The sequence below is a fragment of the Apium graveolens genome, chromosome 1 (assembly GCF_009905375.1).
Source record: "Apium graveolens cultivar Ventura chromosome 1, ASM990537v1, whole genome shotgun sequence".
NCBI classification, from domain to species: Eukaryota; Viridiplantae; Streptophyta; class Magnoliopsida; order Apiales; family Apiaceae; genus Apium; species Apium graveolens.
This window is the reverse complement of record NC_133647.1, coordinates 132,237,051-132,262,149: the sequence shown is the minus strand read 5'-3', so window position 1 is coordinate 132,262,149 and position 25,099 is coordinate 132,237,051.

Genomic DNA, 25,099 nt, shown 5'->3' with positions numbered 1-25,099 from the left:
AGATGCTATTGATTATGCCCAAAAATGCAAGCAATGTAAATTCTACATCAACATCTCCAAATAGTTCCCGGTACCACCATCCTTCATCTTATCTCCGATTCCCTTTTCCACGTGGTGAGTCGATGTCATGGGTTCCTTTCCGCTTTCCATTGGAAGACTCAAATAGGTGATTGTCGTCATTGACTACATGACCAAATGGGCTGAAGCTAAGCTGCTAGAACACATCATAGATAAGGACTATCGATAATTCTTCTTATAAAAATGTGATAATAAGGTTTGGAGTACCTTTCACCTTCATATCTGACAATGATGCCATGTTTATTAACACTCTCTTTGTTGAGTTCCTGCTAAGCTTCCACATTCCCCATTGATGGCTTGTCCCCAATAAAATGGGGAAGTTAAAGTAAATAACAAATTTCTCCCACACGGGATCAAGAAGAGGCTCATCGAGGCCAAAGGGAAATATGCCGAAGAGTTTTCAAATGTACTCTGGTCTTACAGAACAACTCCCCAAACCACCTAGGGGAGACGCCATTCAAACTATACTATGGAACTGAGGCTGGTTTCCCTATGAAAAATCTGTGTGTCGTCTTTCAGAATTATTTACTTCAAAGAACACACAAATAGTGATAGCCTCTGGCTAATCTCGACCTCTTGGATGATCACTGCGACCAAACTATCATCCTCATAGCTGATTACAAACAAAAGACAATGGCCAATTTCAGAAAGAAGATCCGGTCCCAAAAAAATGAAGAGGGCGACATGGTTCTCAGGGCCACCGAGGTTTTAAATCTTTCTCACTAAGAGAAGCTAAGCTCAGATCAGGAGGGACCTTACAAGATCGCCAGAGTTCTTTGCCCCTCCTCATACTAACTCACAGATATAGATGGGGCCGAGATTCCCAATATATGGAACAAACTCCGACTCCGAAAATTTTACATCTAATTACTTATTTTGTTGTAATCCTATCAAACACGACTTTCTTGTAAAATTCGGCTTCATAATCTATTATAAGGGAGAACCGACTTATTTTATAAAAGTCGTCTTATGATAATAGAGTACCCCTTGATTCATTTTGTTCAAATCAACTAGCCACAAGAAAGAAGTATGTCACAAATGACTAACAAAAAACCACAGTTAAAAATAACCTTAAGATCATGCATTACCAGAGTCAAATTACATTATACCAGATCAAATTCAAAGTATACCATCTGAAAGCCTGAAATCGTAATCGTCTACTTAATTATCACAAACTATAGAAATGAACAAACTCCTAAAACATAGGCAGTGAAGTTAAGTAGCAGCCTCCTTTTTGACGTTAGATAAAAAAGCCTCCAAAGGTATTTCATTCTCATATGGAGCACTTGGGTCAGCCTCATGTCCGCTATCGGGAACCTCATCTTCCTTTTTCAATTTAATAAGCACATACTCGTCATAATTTTGCACTTCGGGATTATACACATTCCCAGCCTCGGTAAATGTTACAAAGTCGTAAAGCACATTTCGTAAGAAGGAGCCGCCTTGTGATTCACCAACCCGGTAAATGTCTTTGTCTTCAAAATCCTCTTCATACTAACCACATCAGAATCGACGGACCCTGAAGTTCGGCTTTTCAGCTCTTCATTCTTCTTTGGCAAAGTTTTATCTCTACTTGATATTTTTCCCACTGCTCTCACTCAGCACGCCTTGTAGGTTCACAATCTCCATAAATCCTCCTACAGAGGTTAGCATTCAGCTTAATTGGCTTTCCCTTCTATAGCTCCCTGAATTTTAGGCAAGCTTTAGCTGCGACGCAACCAAGATCAAGTCAAATTTAAGTTTACCTGTCTTTTGCTCCTCGGCTTCGAATTTTTTCCTTAAATAAGTGAACTGGCCACTACTGGCCATGATTACCTACATGAACTGTAAAGGGAAAAATATCACTTAGCTCATCCCCATAATTGAATCAAATCCAACAAATAATAAAAATAGAACACAAACTACTTAATTCTCTAGCCTTGGTCTAAAGAGTCTGATCAAACTGTCATCACCCTGGTAGGTCCACATGTTGAGGGTTTCCCAACTCTTATCACCCTTAGGTTCAATCATCTCCACTATAGGCTCCCTATAGCCCCCAACGACAGATTTGACGCCCAGTCAGAACTCCTCATCGACCTCCCACTTCTCAGCCTCCACTTTGGTCATGTGCTTCTTTCCTTTATCTGGACTTTCTACCTTTGGGAGTCTTGTTCCCTCATCCAAGCGTAGTATATTCTCTCCCTGATGAAGAACCATGTTCCTAGTTCGGTCTAGGTCATCTTACAAGTAATGAGGCAGCGTCATCTGCTTCTTGTGTTGAGGCCCAACGGGGTCTCGCTAGCATGAAATCCGGTCAGCGCATCTGATCACGACCCTTCTGATAGCACCCTTCTTCTTAGTCACCCTACCTTTAGGCCCATACACCCTTCTTGATGAGTGTGCACTTTATCTGAATATTGTCCCTATATTTTGCCTATTTTGTACCAATTTGGATTTTTATTAAATAAATATTAATGTTTTATTGTAGGTATCAAGGAGTTATCATAAAGGAAGACTTGAAGTTTACAAAATCAGATTTGGAGTTTAATTTGATTTAAAATTGGATTTTATGGGCTAGCTGCGCAGTCGACACTATTTGGGCCATATCTGGAGTTCTAGAAGTCCGATTCTGATGATTCAATAGCCCATAGAAAGATTATGAGAAGAGCTTTATTTTAGAAGTGGTCTTAAATTCATGATCCAGTCTAATCAAACTAGAATCAGAGCCCCAAAAGTCAACTATGAATTTTCACTTTCTTGGAATTTGATTCTAATTGGGGAGATCTTCTTGTATTTGCTTTAATTCATTAACTAGACTATTGTTAGATATTAGATTAGAGATCATACATATTAGTGTGAGGAGGAAAGAGATAAGTAGTCGCATAAGGGAGGAGGAAAAGAAGCCATCAACAAAGAAAAATTCAGGCACTGAAAATATTCAATTGCTTTTATTTTCTCTTATCTTTTATTTATCTCTTCTTATAAACATGTGTTGGTTATCTTGGGATTGTTTTGATACTTTGATTATGAACTAAATTTATATGAGTTAGGATTTTTATGGAACCCTGGTATGAGATTGTTGGTGTTTAAATAAGAAGTACTATATTTAATTTGCAGTTTATTCATTCAAGTACTTTTCATTCTAATACTTTCTATTGTCTGATTAACTTTAGTAGGTTAACGAGTTAATTATAATACTGAGAGGTTTATAGTTAATTGACATAATACTTGAATGATGCATGATTATATCTGTTAATATTAATTTTGTGATAGTATAGACATATATTGTTAACTTGTATAACCGTGTGAAAGTGGTGCTTAATTGTATTCTGGAAGTTAAATTGGGCATAGACATATGTTACTTTAATTACAGAATCGATACCATAGTGAGAGAAACCTATGATCATTGAATTTTGGTTTGTTGTAGTATTGCACTGCTTTATTATCGACTTGAACATATTTGGGGATGTAATTATCTTAACTCAGCTTCTCTTTTCAGAAACTCATCCTGAAACTCTTTGATAGTATAATATTAGTTAGTTAATTTAGTTGTTAATTCATTAATTTAGTTTTAAAAATCTTCAATCAAATCTTGTGTTTTATAACTGAATTGTTTGATATTTATTGCAATTGATACAAACTTATAGTCCTTGAGAAAACAAAATATGGTATTTACTACTTTATTACTTGTTTGCAATTGTGTACACTTATACATTAGTATTTTATGCAACACTTCTCCCGGTATACCTTCATTATTGATTTCTTGTCCAACATCTCTGGATATTGAATAGCACGGTGCAAGACCAAAAATAAAAACAAGGCATACATAAAATCCACCTTCAAATACCCAAAGGGAACACAATAATTGAAGGCATAAAGGATAAAGAAATAACTAACAATAAGTGGCAAACTACAAAAACAACTTTACCATTGTACATAAATAAGAAAGACCTATCCTGGACTGACTCTAAGATCCATTCATCGTGCAGCTCGAAGTGAGTGAAACGCTGAATTTCCCGATGCTCGTTATCAGACACAGTAAAAAGTTCTAGATGGGACTTTCACCTCAGCTTCCCAACCCGGAATCCACGCGAGATACCCACCAAGAACAAATACGTACTCCAAATGCCAACTCTTATTCGACAATGACATGTGATACCACCTCTTCCCAAACTTAGTTGAGCTCTTTCAATAAAGATCGTATACTGGAGAACCCTGGCGTGGCCTACACCCGGAAGAAAGTAAAGAAGAGTCGCATTGTCGGTTCAACACGTATCTCAGCACTGCATGCCACGACATACACCATACTCTACATATTATTGGGAGTAAATTTCCCTATCCCGCGCTTGAACACATCGGCAAACAGATGACGGTTGAGAAATGTAGGCCCAACTTGAACCACACTGAAATAATTTGATGGAAACAGAAATCCAACCACTTTTTGATCCGGTGATAGGGAATATCTTCCACATCTGCGTACCTCCATTCGTACTCATCAAGGATGTCAAAGCCCAATTTGAAGTACGCCCCATATGCCCTCATGTATCGGCTCTTGACGACCCAAAAAGTACCGTTTAACTTCTTCTTGTTAAACATGGGGGCTGAATGTCGGCCTCGACTAACTCCTTCTCATAAATTTTAAATACTGGTCCCGAACAGTTATAAAGTTATCTAGCGCCAGGTAAAACATCCTAGCAGTAAACCACCAACCCTAGTGATCACCGTGACGGAACATATTTGACCCGTGTATGTCAACTTCCCATGAACTATACCCAGCATAGAACCACCATGCGGCTAGCCACTGGCAACCATATTTACCACCCTTTTTACTATAACAATAGTCGGCACGCTACCACTAGCACTATCGCCACTACCTTCGACCACGGTAACCACATACTGCCACCATCTAGGAGTCGATCAATACCGTTTTCCAGATTGAAGAGGGTCATTGACTTGAAGTTGACTAGGGTCAACGTTAAAATGGTGCACCGAATCCTAAAGTCAACTATTTACTGTCTGCCAGATTGAAGAGGATAATTGAAAGTTGACTAGGGCCGTAGGCTAGATGGAGGCTGGTAGGTAAAAAGTTGACTAGGGCCGTAGGCTAGACGGAGGCTAGTAGGTGAAAAGGTTTGCACCTCAACATTGAAATTAAGTATCATCTTCAATCAAGTCTCGTCTATTGACGTGTTATATGCTTAGTCTCGTCTATTGACGTGATTATCTTATGTTCTAGTTTTCTTGATATTGTTAGCATCATATGGCGAATTCATCGAAACAACCTATCGAGGAGGGGTATGCAAAGCTGTCAATTAATGATGATGAAGATGAAGGACTGATTCTGGAAGGTAGCAATGAAGAGATACAAGATCTGAATTTGGAGTTTTGCTTGGTTGGAAGCTTCTTAACAGGAAGAAAAGTTAATTTCATGGCTATGCAGGATACTCTTTCATCCATTTGGAGACCAGTAAAAGGGGTGTTTATGGAGGAGACAAATGTACCCAATCTTTTCTTATTTCGGTTTTTCCACGAACTGGATTTGCAGCGGGTTTTGGATGATGGCCCTTGGACGTTTAACAATCAAGTTCTTATGGTCAGAAGATTGGAGATAGGAGAACAATTATCGGAGATTACATTGAATGAGCTGTACATGTGGGTACAAATATATGATCTCCCGGTCGGATTCAACTCGGAGTATATATTAAAGTCTATTGGCAACCATATTGGAAGATACTTAAAGTCAGATGCAAAGAACTTTCAGAGCACATGGAGACAATTTCTACGTATCAAGGTGGCACTTAAAGTTCACAAGCCATTAAAAGTTCAAATGCGTATCAAGAAACAAGGGGGAGATTGGATGTGGGTGAAGTTCAAATACGAGAGATTACCATCATTTTGTTTTTACTGTGGAATTATTGGTCATTCAGAGAAATTTTGCGAAGCATTGTATGATAACGCAGGCAGTACTGAAAAAGGGAAATATGATGCATCTATTAGAGCTCCCATGAGGAACCAAATAACTGGAGGTAGGAACCAGTGGCTTAGAAATGCTGAGGGCGGTAAGTTGGGGCGGACAACGACGGAGGAGGGCGGAGAGGAAGACTCCATGATTGGTGCAGAGGGTAAACGGTTATCCACAAAATCAGGGATTGGAAGCAAGGCGGGAGAAAAGGAAGGGATGGTAACTGAAAGCGTGAATGTAGGGAACGTTAAAGATAAGACAGGGGAGAAAAATAAGGAAATAAATCTATTTTCAAACATGGAGCGGGAAAATAAAAGCATGGAAGTTGGAAATAGTGGGCTACTGCTTTTGGACCCAAAAAGAAGGAGAACAGAAGAATTAAATACAAATGGGCCACGGAACCCAATTAGCCCAGGGGATGCAGAAATGTTGGATACCCAGATAGATAAAGTACTGATCCAAAAAAACTTGTCAGCGGCGGGCCCTGGAGAGGTGTCCCGCCCATCATTATGAGTTCACTAAGTTGGAACTGCCAGGGGTTGGGCCTCCCTTGGAAAGTTCGGTTCCTAGCTGACTTGGTTCGCCAAGAAAGGCCCGTTATAATTTTCTTATGTGAAACTCTTAGCAGTAAAGATAAGATGGAGTTTATTCGCTGTAAACTGGGATTTGATGGTTTATTTGTGGTTGAGTCTCAAGGCCGAAGTGGTGGTCTAGCGATGCTATGGAAGGAGCGAGATCAAGCTAAGGTTATTAGTTATTCTCAGAATCATATTGACGTCGAAGTAAGTGTAGAAGGTTTGGGATTGTGGCGGTTAACTGGTTTCTACGGGGAGCCTAACAGAAATCAACGAAGCAGGACATAGAATCTATTGCGCAATTTGTCGCGGGACTCTAATTTGCCTTGGTGCGTGATAGGTGATTTTAATAATGTGATATCTCATAAAGACAAGAAGGGAGGAGATCCGTATCCAAGGTGTTTGATGGAAGGATTCAATGAGGTGCTAATAGATATTGGATTAATTGATATGGAGTTAATTGGCCATCAATACACGTGGGAGAGGGGCAGAGGCACACAGAAATGGATGGAGGTTAGACTTGATCGAGCAGTGACAACAGAAGCTTGGCTGAATTTGTTCCCTTTGGCTAAATTATACAATCTTGAAGGATCCAACTCTGATCATAGCCCTATATTTTTGATTCCAAAGAAGAAGGACACGAGCACAAACCAGACCAAGTTTAGATTTGAGAACGCCTGGTTGTTGGACCCTATGTGCTCTCAGGTAGTGTCGGAAGGATGGAATGAGAGCCCGAACGGAAACATTTATCAGAAAATTACAAATTGCAGTGGTAAATTGTTCGAATGGGGGAAGGAAATCACGAATAATTTTAGTGGCAACATTAAGGCGTGCAAAGTTGATTTGAAGCGATACAGGGGTAGAAATGACATTCGAGCTGTACAATGCTATAAAGAAGCGAAAGATCGGTTACACAAACTATTAGATCAACGGGAGACCTTTTGGAGACAAAGGTCTAAACAGCTTTGGCTTCAAGCAGGGGATAAAAATAGTCGGTATTTTCATGCTTCAGCTACTACCCGACGTCGCACCAATCAGATTTTCAAACTCAAGAATCAGGACGGAGAATGGAGAGATTGGGATAGTGGTTTGCAGGACGTAATCACAGAATACTATACTCAGCTTTTCACTGCTACACATTCGGAGTGGGAGGAGGTAATCGACTGCATACCTCGGAGTATTACCAATGAGCAGAATGAGCAGTTGTTAAAAATAGTGACAGATGAAGAAGTCAAGCAAGCTTTGTTTCAAATGCATCCGGATAAAGCTCCGGGTCCGGACGGAATGACGCCTGCGTTTTATCAAAAACATTGGGGAATAGTGGGGAAGGATGTAATTAATCTGGTTAGACAGTTCTTCAAGGATGGCAGAATTCATCACAATCTTAATACTACAAACGTAGTCCTGATCCCGAAGAAGAAAAATCCTTCTGAATTGGGAGATCTAAGGCCGATTTCACTCTGCAATGTTCTTGTTAAGATAATTACGAAGGTATTGGCCAATTGAATGAAGGATTTATTGGAGTTTTTAGTCACGGAAAACCAAAGTGCTTTTGTTCCTGGCAGATTAATCTCAGATAATGTCATGATATCTTATGAGGTAATGCATTTCTTGAAACGAAAGAGAAGAGGCAAAGAGGGAGAGATGGCTGTCAAATTGGATATGAGTAAAGCTTATGATAGAATCGAATGGGATTATTTGCAAGCTTTGTTACAGAAGATGGGTTTTACAGATTGGTGGGTGCATTTAATCCTTCAGTGTGTCACCTCAGTATCGTATCGAATTACGCATGGCAATAAAGAAATGAATACAATTTTTCCAAGTAGAGGAATAAGACAGGGCGATCCCTTATCCCCCCTACTTATTTATTCTGTGTGCGGAGGGATTGTCAGCGTTATTACATAAGTATGAGACAGCTAAATGGTTGAAAGGTGTGAAAATCTGCAGAAAAGCCCCTGTCATCACGCACATGCTTTTTGCCGACGATTGTTACATATACTGCAAAGCTAGTGAGGGGGAAGCTAATAAACTGTTGGAATTGTTGGATATATTTGAAAAAGCAGCAGGCCAAAAGGTAAATTCTTTAAAATCCTCAATCTTTTTTAGCACCAACATTTCTGTTTCAAATAGATCAAGAATTTGTGAGGTGCTTCGAATGAGAGAGGCAGATGAGAACAGCAAATATTTGGGATTGCCTAGTATTTTGGGTAGAAAGAAAACAGCTCTAATGGGGTATCTGAAAGACAAGGTTACTAAGAAGGTGCAAAACTGGGATGGAAGGTGGATTTCGAAAGGGGGGAAGGAGATCTTAATAAAGAACGTTGCTCAAACACTCCCAAGTTATGCAATGAGTGTTTTCTTGCTGCCTATAAGCATCACCAGAGATATAGAGAGAACTCTAGCCAAGTATTGGTGGCGGTCGAATTCAGAGCAGAGTACAGGTATTCACTGGATGAGCTGGTCAAGAATGAGTCGACATAAAGCCAATGGAGGAATGGGGTTTCGAGATTTTCAGGATTATAATATGGCAATGCTGGGTAAACAGGGGTGGCGTCTACTCACTAATACAGAGAGTTTGGTTAGCAGAGTTTTTAAGGCTCGTTACTTCCCTGAAGGTAACTTCCTAACAGCGGATATTGGGAATAATCCCAGTTTTGTTTGGCGGAGTGTGTGGGCGGCTAAAGATCTGATTAGAAGTGGTGCAAGATGGATGATAGCTTCAGGGGATAAGATAGGAATTCAAAATCAGCCTTGGTTGGAGAATGCAGATAACCCCTACATCACCTCAGTATCACAAGCGTTTGATTCGAATATGGTCTCCTCGCTTATGAAGATGAACCAAAGAGAGTGGGATGAAGAAATTATCAGGGATCTTTTCAATGAGAGAGATCAGCAATGCATCTTGAATTTAAATATAAGAGCGAATCTGGTGGAGGACAGAATCTATTGGAATAAGGAAGTATCGGGAATTTATAGTGTGAAGAGTGCTTATAGGTTCTTGCAGAGTCAAAAAAATTTGTGGAATGATAGAGATAGTTCAATTTTCTGGAAAACAATGTGGAAAACCAAGGCTCCGGCTAAAGTGCTTAATTTATTATGGAGAGCAGCAGCAAATTGCCTTCCAGTTTTGGCGCTGCTTCAACAGAAAAAAGTTCCGGTAATAAACATCTGTCATATGTGTCATGGGGAGGAGGAAACCATTTTACATGCTCTGGTGACATGCCCTAGAGCGGTACAGATATGGAATACGGTTCTTTCAACTTCAGACATCTATCAAGAAACCAGAGAGGACTTTTTTAGCTGGGTGCAAGGGATCTTTGAATCACCTTCCCACGACATGAGAGCAAAGGTGGTCACACTGTGTTGGGGCATTTGGAAGGCTCTTAATGAGAAAGTTTGGAACAACAAAATCAGTTCAGTAAATGGGGTTCTGAGTTCAGCGGTTAGTTATCTTACACAATGGAAGAGTACCCAAAGTCGTTTTTTCGAGGCTCTACCTCAGGCAGGTTGTGCAGAGGATGGGGCTATGTCTTGGGTTAAGCCACAGGAGGATTCAGTTAAGATAAATGTTGACGCAGCTCTGTTTCGCGAACACGATTTGTTTGGTTCTGGTTTGGTAGCTCGAGACAGTAATGGAGGTTTGATTCAAGCACGGACAATTCTGAAAGAAGGAAAGGTAACAGTAGAAATGGCTGAAGCCATGTCAATCAAGGAGGCATTGAGTTGGATTGAAGAGAGCCAGTGGAGTGAGGTAGTGTTGGAGTCAGACTGCCTAGTAGTTGTTCAAGCTATTAGAAGCAAGGTGAAAATGCGATCACCGTTTGGCCTTGTTATTGAGGAATGCAGGAATAAGTTATTGTCACTAAACAATGTTAGTTTGTTATTTGTGAGACGATCTGCTAATATGACGGCTCATTATGTGGCCAAAATGTCATATTCTTTCCCAGGTCGGGTTTTTGATAGGGAAAATGTCCCTATTGAAATTAAGAATGTATTGATGACTGATTTAATGATATAAAATTCTCTTTTCGTCAAAAAAAAAGTATCATCTTCAATCCGGTTGACGATATTAATCGCCTTTCTGATGGGGGTACCATTTCAGTGCTGACCCACTAGACAACTTTAACTTAACTACCCACTTCAATCTGGTAGACGGTAATAGTCGACTCCCAAATGGGGGTACCATTTTCAGTATTGACTTTGGTCAACCTCAAATCAACTTCCCCCATCCACCTAAATTTTTTTAAAGGGAATTCTAGATTAGGCCCAAAAGGCCCGACCCAAGTAAAATAAACAAGTAAATCTGGCCCCAAAAAAAACATTATGGCCCAACTAGGCATCATGTCTGACTTCGATACACAGCTTAGACCGACCTCGACATGACATGAACAACTGGCACGTCTATATGAGGCTCCTAACACCATCACTTGTTAACACCGTACAACATGCCACCATTGCTTGTCAGCATCATCATGCCTAATAGCCTAACACGCATCCCAGAGGCATGAACTTCTCACATGACAAAACTCCTAAAAATACCCAATGAAACAACAAGCACAAGGATTTCACTTTGAACACACGATAGTAAGCTCTACCTTGTCTCTACTTTTGCTCTATAGAATTTGGATGGAATAATCATTTTCACACGAGAGAGGTTTCCGAAGATTTAATCTTCATTGGGCATTCTACTTTAGGTAACATGGGAATCGTACTCGGCCCATTTATATAGGAAGAAGTGCCTATGAAGATGAAAATAAAAAATGTATTATTCCTAATAAAAAATTATCACTTAAACTTATCACATCGCCTTCAATTGGGGTTTCTAAAGATAAAGAGCAAAAACTTGGCATATTTGTCACAATCACAAACGTGACTTTTTTGAGAATATATGCCTGATCAATTAACCTAAATATCTAATATAGTATATTTTCTTTTTTCAAATTTTTAAAGGGTTAATCATCAAACACATAACTCATTGGATCAAAATGTATGAATTGGGTCACTTATTGCAAATTTAACTCAATTTGTTTATTAATTTAAAAATCGTATCAATAAGTCAAATTTCTAAAAAGTAACCAAACTGATATATTTGAACCCAATAACTCATATTTTTTATAATTAACCTATTTTTAAACACTAATTACATAAAATTGTTAACATATATATTAGGTCACACAACACTGTAGAAGGGGGTTGAATACAGTGTTTAATACAATCAAATCGATTTCGAACACAAGTAACAGTAAACAGATATATTCAATATAATAAACTCTGTTACAATGGAACTATTCTCTCTGAGTGATGAACAAATATCACTAAGAGCTGCTAGGTTACAATGTATGATCTTCTCGATTATGATAACACATATAGGGTAAACCTATGTCTGTGTTTATATAGTACACAATTACAAGATAACTTCTAATTGATATGAAATATAATTATGTCTCCTAAAATATATCAATCAGATATCTTATACAAGTCTTCTTATCTTCTAACTCTTTTCATGCATATCTTCTTTTGTATTAGTCTCGATCTTCTTTTCTGTAAATCAGCTTCCTTCCTTAACTGTAAGTTCTCCCGTACTTAAGTTCTGATATCTATCTTCTGATATTTATCTTCTGATAACCTAAGTTCTGATATCCTTAAGTTCTGACTTCCAGTAAGTACTGATTCCAGTAAGTACTGATATTTCCAATTTGTTAAGATATGAAAACTAAACATGAAACATATTAGACATGACATCTCAAATATATCTAACAATCTCCCCCAACTTGTAAATTGTGCACAAATATACAAGTTAATAGATTTGATGATGTCAAAAACATTTAAGTTCAAATGCAATGAGAGTTTAATAAGACTATTAACTACAACTTACAGTCCTTGTAGCTTTACCAACATCACTGAATCAATCTGAATCCATAATGATTCTTAACAAAATCTTTTACCGGCTTATCTTTAGCTTTTCTCAGAACTTCAACTAACTGTGCTTTGACCTGCATCAGTTCTTCATCTTTACTATCACCAATTTGATAAATGGCTATTCTGAAAGCTTGAATTGATGTTCTTTCAATTCCATCACCAAGTCTGATAACTTTAGGATGTGAAGAGTTTTCATTATAATATAAGCATCTTCCTTTCAAAATAACTTCCACTTTAGTAGAGTTCTTCAGCATAGGAATTTCTCTTCCATCACCTTCAGTAATCATTGGTATATACTGAGAAGTCTTTGTACCAAAGATTCTGTGAAGATCTCTTATAGCCTTCAAAATGTATTCTGAGCATCTTCTTGTAATATCAGATTTTACTTCCAGAAGATAGTGAATATGTTGAAGCTCTCTCACAGACTTCTTTAGCACATCAGTATCTGCTAGTCTGTAGGTTCTTCCATCATTGAGAAATAAGATCAATTTCTCTTTTATATTTTCCTTATCATGAGCATCTATCGCAATTTGAGAAGACAGCACTTTGTCAAGGTGCTTTTGTTTGATTTGTTCATATGGTTTGTCTGTCAACATGAAAGGATCTCTTAGAGTAACTTCTACTCCTGTTTGTATCTTCTCTTCATCAGAACCTAATCCAGCTCTATCTCTAGGTTTCTTGGCTCTCAACCCAAATGTTACGAGTTGATTAATCATAAGATTGGATTTTGGTTCAACTGGAGTGCTTTCATCCATAACAACTTCTTCTTATCAGCAATTGTCATCTTTTTCAAATCAACTTGATCATAATTTGTTGTTTCTTTTGTAGCTTGTTGTTCTTCATTCTGAACAACTTGAGCAGTGTCAGAGGTTGTTTTAGATTCTTCAATTAACTTTCTTCTCTCCAGAATTTGAACAGTTTCATCTTCTATCAAATCATCATCATGCATTTTAGTTTGATAGACTGGAACGGAAGAACTTATCTTTTTTTCAATATTTAAAGGTTCACCAACCTTTTCTTTTCCTTTTGACTTAGGATCAATCTCAATTTGTGATATAGTCTTGGACTTTGAAGTCTCAAAATTTGACTTTTCCCTGATCACAATGCCTTTTTCCTTAGGCCTCAGAGGTTTCTTCACATCAGAAGCTTTAGACTTAAGATTTATCTTCTCAGCTGCAAATCTAGCTTCTTCCTCCTTGAGAGTTTCCAAATCCATTCCTGGATTTTGTTTCAGAAATAATCTTCTAGCTATCTCCTCATCAAGTGTCTGGATTTTAGGATCTTTGTAGTAAACGGTAGTCTGCTTCCCCTTTAGTTTCAGAGTTTGTAAAAACTTCGGAGAGTCTTTAGATCCTGACTGAATCAGGATATCAGAACTTAACATCAGACTTTGCTTATCAGAACTTGACGTGTTCTGTGTAGAAGATTTGCTAACATCAGAAATTACTTTCTGTGAAGATTTTTCTTGAACTTTTCCTTGACCTCTGCTCTTATCAGAGTTTTCCTGGTCATCACCTTTATCATCCTTCTTCTTCAGTATTTGAGTAGGTGAGCTTTTGGACTTAACTACCTTCTCCCCCTTTTTGGCATCATCAGGAAGTAAGAGAGAGAGAGAGAAGAAGTTCAACTGAAGATTGGATTTCATCCATTTGAGCATTCTGAGAAGCTTAATTTTGTAGGACCTCGGTAATTTGGGCCTGTTGCTCCTCTTGAATCTTCTCAATGGCTTTAACTTTCTCAAGAGTAGGTCTGATATACCTATTCTTGTCAAGCTTGATCTGTAGATCTAGCTTATAAGCTTTTTCCTTTAGTGTATCAACCTTATCATGAGTAAAAGAATGTAGACCTTGAAGATGTTGGTAGATAGAGCAGTGATCTTGAGTTGTGTCTTTAAATCAGCATTTGTGAGCAACTCATCAGCTTTAGCAATATGCTCTGTCAGAACGTTAGAGCTTGGAATGAAATCGGTGTCATTCCACTTCTTGGTCCACTCCACACCTCTGTGAGTATCCTCCCAAGCAATAGGTGCATCATGTTTAACAAATTTCTTTACCAATGCTTCCTTGCCCAGAATGGGAACTGGAGTCTCAACAGAAACACTGTCTTCAGAACTTGAGGAAGACTCATTATGTTCTGTCAGCACAAGAGTGGGTGATGCTACTGGAGATTCAGGAATAACATTATCTAAATTCTGAGCATCGGAATATATCTCCAGAGCTGGTGTGGTTGGTGTAGATGGTATCTCAGCATTTAAAATTGGAGAATAAGTTGGAGATTGCTGAGCTGCTATTGATGGAGCTTCCAGATAAAGAACAGTTGGTATATTCAGATTATGAATATCTATTTCAGAAGTTGTAGCTTGTTCTTCAGCATCATCTATAGCTTTAATAGGGGAGAGACAGGAGGTGTTGACACAGTATCCTGAGCTTGAGTAGGGAATGGTAGAGCTTCAATTACCACAGTTTCTGATGAGATCAGAGATTCCTGATCCCCTTCCTCAGCTTCAGTTGAATCCTCAGATATAGCCTTGGCCTTGTACCTTTTTGCTCTCATTTTCTTTAGTCTCCTTTCCAGTGAAGGAGTTGCTGTAGCAGCTTCAGAACTTACAGATTTCCTCTTCAAAGTATCAGAACTTTGAGCTGCAGTTTTTTTCTGAGAAGTAACATTCTCAGCTCCAACTGTCACAGGTTCTGATGCATGAACCTGTGCTTCAACTGTTTCTCAAATCATCATAATTTATTATTGACCATAAATTTTAATCAAAACATTCATCAAAAGCTATAGTTCAAATAGATGAAGTAAAGATTAACAAATTACAATTAAAACATTCACAGTCACATAATATGAGAGAAACAGAGACTAAATCTTGCAATCAAAGAAAATTTCATTAAAATATCCAAAAAGTACATCTTATGAAATTTATAGATTACATTCAAACGATTACAAGATAATCCTAGTCTAAGATAGTTAACATCAACAACCTTAGTCCTAGAAGAAAACCTATCGACTAGTTCCTCCTGCTGCTGACAAAGAGCACTGCAAGGCAGATGATCCGTTCTTGCTGAAGGAGAGCCTATCTCCTGTCTTCTTCCAATCGATCAAGATGGAGCTGATAGTCCATCAAAAAGAACAAGAGGTTTGTGTGAACCTCTTGTGGAACCATGTTCCAGATTTCTTCAGGAATGGTGGTGACATGCCACTCCTGTTGCCAGTCATCACAACTTAGCTCTATATTGAAATTTTCATAGTTCATAAATATGTTGAAGAGAACCATTTTTGTTTATGAAGAAGAAAAGTGATGAGAATTAAAAGAGAGAGAGTATGAGTTTGTGTGAGAATGGAAAATGATTTGGCTGAGATGAATTGTCGGTTTAAATAGCCAATGGAATACCAAGGGACGCGAGGACTGTTTAACGATTAAGAGTAAAATTAATGATGCCTCGTCTCCCTAGACCAATGTGTAATAATAACAGTCAGTAAAAAGTTAAAGCAGGAATTAATGGACACGAGAAATAAGTAAAAATTACTGTGCACATGCAGTTTTTCAAGACAAACACGTTTACCATTAACCCAAATGATTATGACTGTTTTCATCTCACCTAATTATATTCTGATTAAATAAGACCGTTTCAGTTTTTACCATAAATGAGTCAAGTAAAGAATAATGCCACGTAAGCATCAAGGATTCCATCAGGATTTAATATCAGAACTTGACTATTATCAGAATTTAATAATCATCAGAATATGGCTTATCAACTCAAAAAGTGAATATCTTTTTCTGTGATTCTTCATACAAATACTGACTTGATTTTTCAGAGTTTAATCATCAGAACTTTCATCAAAACTTGTCCTCAGAATTTATGCAAATGACACTTAACTGTTGGTCAAAAACAACTTAATCACCACAGTAATTTTCATCATTCATATGGAGTGATAGTGTGTGTATTCAGCAGAATATAAAATAAAGATTAAAGTCTGATAAACTTCAGTACATCTTAGAAATAAGGCATTACTAAGAAAAGTGCTTAAAATCTGTTATCAATCATGAAGTCTACTATAGAACAAATTTATGCAGGAGTCCACCTCAACTATTTGTGCTCATTTTATGCATCTTTTGAAATTCCTTTTTATAGTGGCTTCTCAGTGTAAGTGAGTCACAACTGCTTATCAGAATTTATGCTATTATCAGAGTATTTCTCCAGTAATCAAAGAATGTGAAAAGTCACCAAGAAAAAATTATTTGCTTTTTTAATGCATATTACTTAATACCGGCAATGCACTTGGGTCTTCCCTTTCATATATTTACTCTAGATCTCAAAGGAGTAACTGGCTTTTATTTTATTTTCTTTTCTTTTTTTTGATAAGTGAGGCTTATCGGCATTTAGTTCATCCTTAATATTTACTGACATCAGAATTTGACAAATAAGAAGCAAGAATCTAGTTTGTGATTTAGTAATAAGATACACAAAGTAAACTTGACTAAGCTCAATATCAGAATTTGCTTGTGTTAATGAGTTTCCACATAAACAACTAATTCAAACATGGGATTTCTAGTATGTTAAAGACTATTAGGTCAGCATCTAGCACAGTTATCCTCATTCAATTGAATAGTCACAGAATATTCAAAACACTTATCAGAGTATATAGATCCACATCAGATAACAATCAACATTTAATGAAATTCAATTTATGCACAGATTACATGAAGATAAGACAATCTATAAATACTGATCATAAAGTCTGATACATGAGAACAAAAACTAAGCAGATTTAGAGAAAGAACCTGAAACCATTCCAAGTTCATTTACCAGTCTTGTAAAGGTAGCTTCATATAGTGGTTTTGTGAAGATATCTGCTAGTTGTTGATCTGTTGGAACAAAATGCAATTCCACTGTACCTTCCATCACATGTTCCCTTATAAAATAGTACCTAATGCTGATGTGCTTTGTCATTGAGTGTTGAACTGGATTACCTGTCATAGCAATAGCACTTTGATTATCACAGTAAATAGGGATTTTAGAAAATTCTAACCCATAATCCAGTAACTGATTATTCATCCAAAGAATCTGTACACAACAGCTTCCTGCAGCAATATATTATGCTTCTGTAGTTGATGTTGAAATTGACTTATGTTTCTTACTAAACCAAGAAACCAATCTGCCTCCAAGAAATTGGCAGCTTCCACTAGTGCTTTTCCTGTCTATTTTGCATCCTGCAAAATCTGCATCTGAGTAACCTATTAGCTTAAAATCTGATTCTCTAGGATAACACAATCCTAGATCAGCTGTACCCTTGAGGTACTTGAAAATTCTTTTCACAGCTATTAAGTGAGGTTCTCTTGGATCAGCCTGAAATCTTGCACAAAGACAGGTAGCATACACGATATCAGGCCTACTTGCAGTTAAATAGAGTAAAAAGCCAATCATACCTATGTAGTTAGTAATATCTACTGATGAACCAATATCTTTTTCTAACTTGGTTGCAGTGGCCATGAGAGTGGATGCTGTTGAACTGTCTTGCATTCCAAACTTCTTGAGTAAATTTCTGGTGTACTTGGATTGACTAGATAAAAGTACCTTCTTCATTTTGCTTGACTTGAAGACCCAGAAAATAACTAAGTTCTCTCATCATAGTCATTTGATATCTTGACTGCATTAGCTTTGCAAACCTCTCATAGAGTTTGGCATTTGTAGAACCAAATATGATATCATCAACATATATCTGTACCAAAAGTAAGTCCTTTACATGGTTGAAGTAGAACAGTGTTTTATCAATTGTACCTCTGTGAAATCCACTTTCTTGAAGGAATTGAGCTAAAGTCTCATACCATGCTCTAGGAGCTTGCTTAAGGCCATAAAGTGCTTTGTCAAGCCTGTAGACATGATTTGGAAATTTTGAATCTACAAATCCTGGAGGTTGTTCAACATAGACCTCTTCTTCCAATTCTCCATTAAAAAAAGCACTTTTTACATCCATTTGAAAGACTTTAAACTTTTTATGAGCAGCATAAGCCAAAAAGATTCTTATGGCTTCTAATCTAGCAACTGGTGCAAATGTTTCATCATAATCAATACCCTTCTGTTGAGAGTAGCCTTTTACAACCAGCCTTGCTTTATTCCTTGTAATTATGTCATCACTGTCAGTTTTATTTCTGAACACCTACTTTGTGCCAACAACTGATCTGTTCTTTGGTCTTGGCACTAGGGTCCAGACTTTATTTCTTTTAAATTCATTTAACTCTTCCTGCATTGCTTGCACTCAATCAGCATCTTGAAGAGCTTCTTCCACTTTCTTTGGTTCAGTCTAAGATAGAAAAAAATGATAGAGACATTCATTTTATGTTGCAGTTCTAGTTCTGACACCTTCTTCAGGATCTCCAATAATTAAGTCAGGTGTATGTGATTTGGTCCACTTCCTTGCAGATTGAAGTTGACTTCTAGAACTGGATCCTCCCCCATGATCCATGTTGTCTCTATCAGCATTTTCTGATGCTCCCCTGGTAGTTATGCTCTATGATACTTCAGAATTTGACTTGGATCCTTCAGGATTTGAAGTATCATAGTTTTCAGAATTATCAGAATTTGGCTCATCAGAACTAGATGAATCAGAACTTGAAGAGCCAGTGACAGGTTCTGATGCTTCTTGAGAGTCTTGAGATGTGGTAGTATTTCCAGCTTGCTCCCCCTGGACAGGTGCATTTTCCTTTGGATTTGTTACCAAAGATTCAATGGCATCAGTACTTATAGGATCAGAGTTTAAGTCATCAGAATTTATAGAATCAGAATTTAAGTCTTCATTTTCAAATCTCAGCTGATCGTGATCATTGAAATCTTCAAGTCCAGTAATCTTCTTATCATCAAAAGATACATTGATAGATTCCATGACAACCCTTGTTCTTAAATTGTAGACTCTGAAGGCTTTTGTTGAAAGTGGATATCCAACAAAAATTCCTTCATCAGCTTTTAGATCAAATTTTGACAGCTATTTAGGATGAGTCTTAAGAACAAAACACTTACATCCAAATACATGAAGATATTTCAGATTTGGCTTCTTTTTCTTCACCATCTCATATGGTGTTTTTCCATGCTTGTTTATGAGTGTTGCATTCTGTGTAAAATAAGCAGTCTGCACAGCTTCAGCCCAAAAGTAGGTTGGTAGACTTGCTTCATCAAGCATAGTTCGTGCAGGTTCAATGAGAGTCCTTTTCTTCCTTTCTACAACTTTATTTTACTGTGGGGTTCCAGGTACAGAAAATTCCTGTTTGATTCCATGCTCTTTGCAGAACTCTTCTATGATTGAATTCTTGAACACAGTGCCATTATCAATTCTTATAATTTTAACAGAATCTTTGACCAAATTATCCAGCTGTCTGACATGATCCGTTAAAGTAGATGCAGTTTCATTCTTCTTGTGCAAGAAATACACCCAGGTGTACCTTTTGAACTCATCCACTATAACCATAACATATTTCTTCTTTTCAATAGACATGACATTGACTGGACCAAATAGATCAACATGTTGTAGGTGATAAGGCTCAAGAATTGATGACTCGATTTTGCTTTTGAAATAAGATTTTCTTTGTTTTGCCTTTTGACATGAATCACAAAGGCCATCAGGAGCAAATACTGATTTTGGCAGTCCTCTCACAAGGTCTTTCTTTACAAGCTCATTTATGTTGTTGAAGTTTATATGAGAGAGCCTTTTATGCCAATTCCAGCTTTCTTCAATTGATGCTCTACTCAACAGACAGATTGCAGAACCATCAGTACTTGTTGAAAGACTGGCTTCATAAATGTTACCATGCCTGTAACCTTTTATAACCACTTTGCCTATAGAATTGCTTACAACTTCACAGTGTTCTCAAAGAAATCCACATGATAACCTCTGTCACAGATTTGACTCACACTTAGCAGATTGTGTTTAAGTCTTGAGATAAGAGCTACTGTTTCAATGATGACATTCCCAAGATTAATATTGCCATATCCCAGAGTTTTTCCCATGTTTCCATTTCCATAAGAAACTTCTGGGCCAACTTTCTTCATAAAGTCTGAGAACAGGGCTTTATTTCCAGTCATATGTCCTGAACATCCACTATCCAATACTAGGATGTTTTTCCTGTTGCCCTACAATCACAAAGACCACTAATGGTTAGTTTTAAGGACCCAGACTTGCTTGGATCTTTTGGCCTTTTTAATTTTGTTAGCATTTGCAGCGGATTTAATATCAGAGTTTATGCTAACATGTTATTTATCAGAACTTATATCAGACTTTGCATCAGAATTTACACTAGAAGGAATTAAAGCAACTTTCTTCAAAGAAGATTTTATGTGATAATAATCATAGTACACACTATGATATTCCTTACAAGTATAAATGGAATGCCATAAACTGCCACAATGAAAATAAGGATTTTGTGGCTTAAATCTAACAAACTGACTCTTAACTCCTGACTTAGAAGGTAAAGAGTTTATATTCTTATTCTTCCTGCAAAAAGAAGCAAGATGGTTAGAGTTTCCACAGTTATAAAATTTCTTTCTAGGAGCATTAGGAACAGGCATATAATTATTGCTTTTATTCACACCTTCCTTTCCATTCCTATTTTTCCTAGCTGCCTTTACCTTGTTGACATTCCTTATTTCTTTCAGCTTATGCTTAAGCTACTTCTTAGTCATTAAGCCTATGTTAACTACAACTGGTTTATCATGTTCTAATTTTTTAGAAGTTGACTTTTCCTTAACTTCTGTCACAGACTCTTTCATCTTTTCAGAATCAGACTTTACAGTTATAGCTACAAACTTAACAGGATTTATCTTTGGCTTAGCAGTTTGTTTAACAACAATTGGCTCAATTTGTTCAGTTCCTTTTTCACTTTTATCATCTCCATAACCTAAGCCCTCTTTCCAGTTTCCACTACTTAATAAATTCTGAGTTGTTCTTCCAGAGTTAGTCCAAGTCCTGATAATCTCTCTTTCCTTTTCTAACTCAGTTTTTAGAGATTGATTCAATTTTAGCACTTCATCTCTACAATAAAAAGAATCATCTCTTTCTTTCTAAGTTTGATGGAACTTAACTAACTCCTTTTCTAAATAGCCATTCCTTTTCTTATAAGCAAGATTTTCAGAAGTTAATCTTTCACATGTTAAAGTTTAATCTCTGTAACTAATAAACATGGTTTTAAGATATAATCTCAACTCAGTAATATTATCAGTATGAAAAGCATAAGTTGTTTGAGGTACCTTTAATTCAGCAGTTTCAAGGCTACCATCAGCATTTGCCATTAAAGCATAATTCACCTCATCTTCAGAATCTGAAGAGTCTGTTCAGCTTTTCTTCTTTGTGATAAGTGCCTTGCCTTTGTCACTCTTTCCTTTCTTGCAGTCAGGAGATATGTGGCCTCTTTCACCACAATTATAGCATTTGACATTTGAGTTGTCTCCTCTGTCAGACTTTGCACTTTTGCCTTCATACTTTCTGAACCCTTTCTTATCAGTACTTCCACCTTTCTTAGAAAATTTCTTTCCCCTTCTGAATTTCCTGTAGGCTATCTTTGTGATACCCTTCACCATAATAGCACACAATTTCATCATCTCTTCATCAACATCTATTTCAGGTAAACTTTCAGTTTCTGAATCATCATCATCAGAACTTGATGATTTTGAATCAGACTTTATGATGAGAGCCTTTCCTTTGCCTTTCTTTGAGATAGCCACTTTGGGGGATTCCTCCTCATCCTTAAGAGCAACTTTCCTTGACTTTCTCCCATGTCTCTTGCTTCTTTGATCCATCTCAAGTGTATAAGTCTTGAGCATGCCATAAATTTCATCAAGAGTAGTTTCATCAAGAGCATAGTTGTCTCTTATAGTAGTAGACTTCAAATCCCAACTTTCAGTAAGAGCTAAAAGGAATTTTAGATTTGAATCTTCAAGTTCATATTACTTGTCCACCAGTAACAGATCATTCAAGAGTTTGATAAACCTGTCATATAAGTCAGTTAATGACTCATAAGCTTTTGAGTCAAAGTGCTCATACTCTTGAGTGAGTATAGTCCTCATGTTCTTCTTGATTGCATCAGTTCCCAGGCATCTTGTCTCCAAAGCATCACATATCTCCTTTGTAGTCTTGCAATGAATTACCCTGTTTGACATGACATTATCAATGGCACTATGCAGCAAATGCCTTACCTTTGCATCATTGGCAATGGATGAGATATCTTCAGCTTTATACTCACTTTTCTCCTTTGGTATGGTCTTTGCTGGCCGATCTGCAACTACAACAGAGAGCTTGGTTGGCTTATATGATCCTTCATTAATTCTATCAAGGTATTCTGGATCTGTAGCTTCCAAAAACATAGCCATCTTCACTTTCCATATGGGATACTCAGAAGGTCTCAGTATGGGAACCCTAGTAGTCTCATATCGACTGTGGGTTTGAGTCTTTTGAGTTTCTTCAGTTTTAGTGGGCTTGGTTGGAGTTTCTGCTTCTTCAGACATGATTGTTTTGGATCTTTACTGCATGTGTGTTAATAGATAAGCTCTAATACCAATTGTTAGGTCACACAACACTGTAGAAAGGGGTTGAATACAGTTTTTAATATAATCAAATCAATTTCGAACACAAGTAACAGTAAACAGATATATTCAATATAATAAACTCTGTTACACTGGAACTGTTCTCTCTCAGTTATGAACAAATATCACTAAGAGCTGCTAGGTTACAATGTATGATCTTCTCGATAATGATAACACATATAGTGTAAACCTATGTCTGTGTTTATATAGTACACAGTTACAAGATAACTTCTAATTGATATGAAATATAATTCTGTCTCCTAAAATATATCAATCAGATATCTTATACAAGTCTTCTTATCTTCTAACTCTTTCCATGCATATCTTCTTTTGTATTAGTCTCGATCTTCTTTCCTGTAAATCAGCTTCCTTCCTTAACTGTAAGTCCTCGCGTACTTAAGTTCTAATATCTATCTTTTGATATTTATCTTCTGATAACCTAAGTTCTGATATCCTTAAGTTCTGACTTCCAGTAAGTACTGATATTTCCTGTTTGTTAAGATCTGAAAACTAAACATGAAACATATTAGACATGACATCTCAAATATATCTAACAATATATAATATTATTATTGCTGGGAAATTTTAAATAAGAAATCAAGAACGTATTTATGAATTCATATCAAATCATCAAATAACCATAAATTTAAAGAGAATTCAAGAGGAAGATGCAAAAATTGGTTAAATTCAAAATTATTTGGTCTCAAAAAGTGTGACTAGCTTGAAGTTTTATAAAGTACAACCTCGATAAATGAATGATCGATAAATGAATAATCTCAATAAATGAAAAAAAATTCCGATCCTGACTTGGGAAAATGGGATTAATAAATAATCTCGCTAAATGCATAAATGAATAAAAAATTTAAATCTCTACAGGCCATATTTAAATATAAATGAATAATCACAAGATTTGAGATGTAAATATATGAATACATTTAATCCATTAAATGTTTTCATTTAATTGATCATGATTAATTTATGATTCTAATATTAAATAAAATCTGAAATATATATCTAGTTTCAGATGACTTTGTAAATATCTTACATTTTAATATTTTATACACGTTGAATGTATTTTTTAAGTACTGTTATGCCCAAATATGGACATGGGCTCTAAACAGGCCCATTATCAGAGTTATTAATAATATTGGGATTAATAAACAAGCTCAAGAATATGGAGAAGCTCTCGTAATTTTTATATGGACCAGGATCATGTACCGCATATTGACCAAGACTTCGCAGAATGACACGTGAAAATATCTAAAGGAGGGTAGTCATGTTCACCTCTTAGCAGGAGATGACACATATCCACCTCTAACTAGGAATTGACACCTGCCCACCTCTTACTAGGAGGTGAGTCATGCCAGCCTCTCCAATAGGAAATGGGTCATGTCCACCTCTTACTAAGGAGGTGAGTCATTCCCCCCTCTTACCAGGAGATGAGTCATGCCTGCCTCTCCAGAAGAAAGGGAGTCATGTCCACCTCTCTGTCGAGAAGGGAAATCATGTCCACCTCTCAACGAGACAGGAGTAATGTCCACATCTCAACAAGAGGGGAATCATGTCCTTATATTACTAAGAGGTGAGTCATCTCCTAATATAACGCATGTCCTCATATTACTCGGAGGGGTGCCTACCACCATATCACAATAAGAGGCATCATGTCCCTATATTATCATAAGGGAGTCATGTCCACCTCTCAACAAGAAATGAGTCTTCTCCTCAAATAATAAAGAGACTTGAAGAGACCAGTTGGTGTACAAACTCAAGTGCAAGCTTAACAAAAAATATAACTACAACAACTTATGACTACATGATTCCACGGGGCACATTATAGAGTCCTTGCAATACTATATCACACTTGGAAGGACCTCTTTGAGTTCAGCATTCACTAAATTTTTCTGAGATCACATCACATGAAAACAATCTCTATTATAATATAATAATTGAAGACATAGAAGTCTATCCCTAAAAGGAAATGCTTCACGATCAACTTATATATGTATTCCTTATTTAAC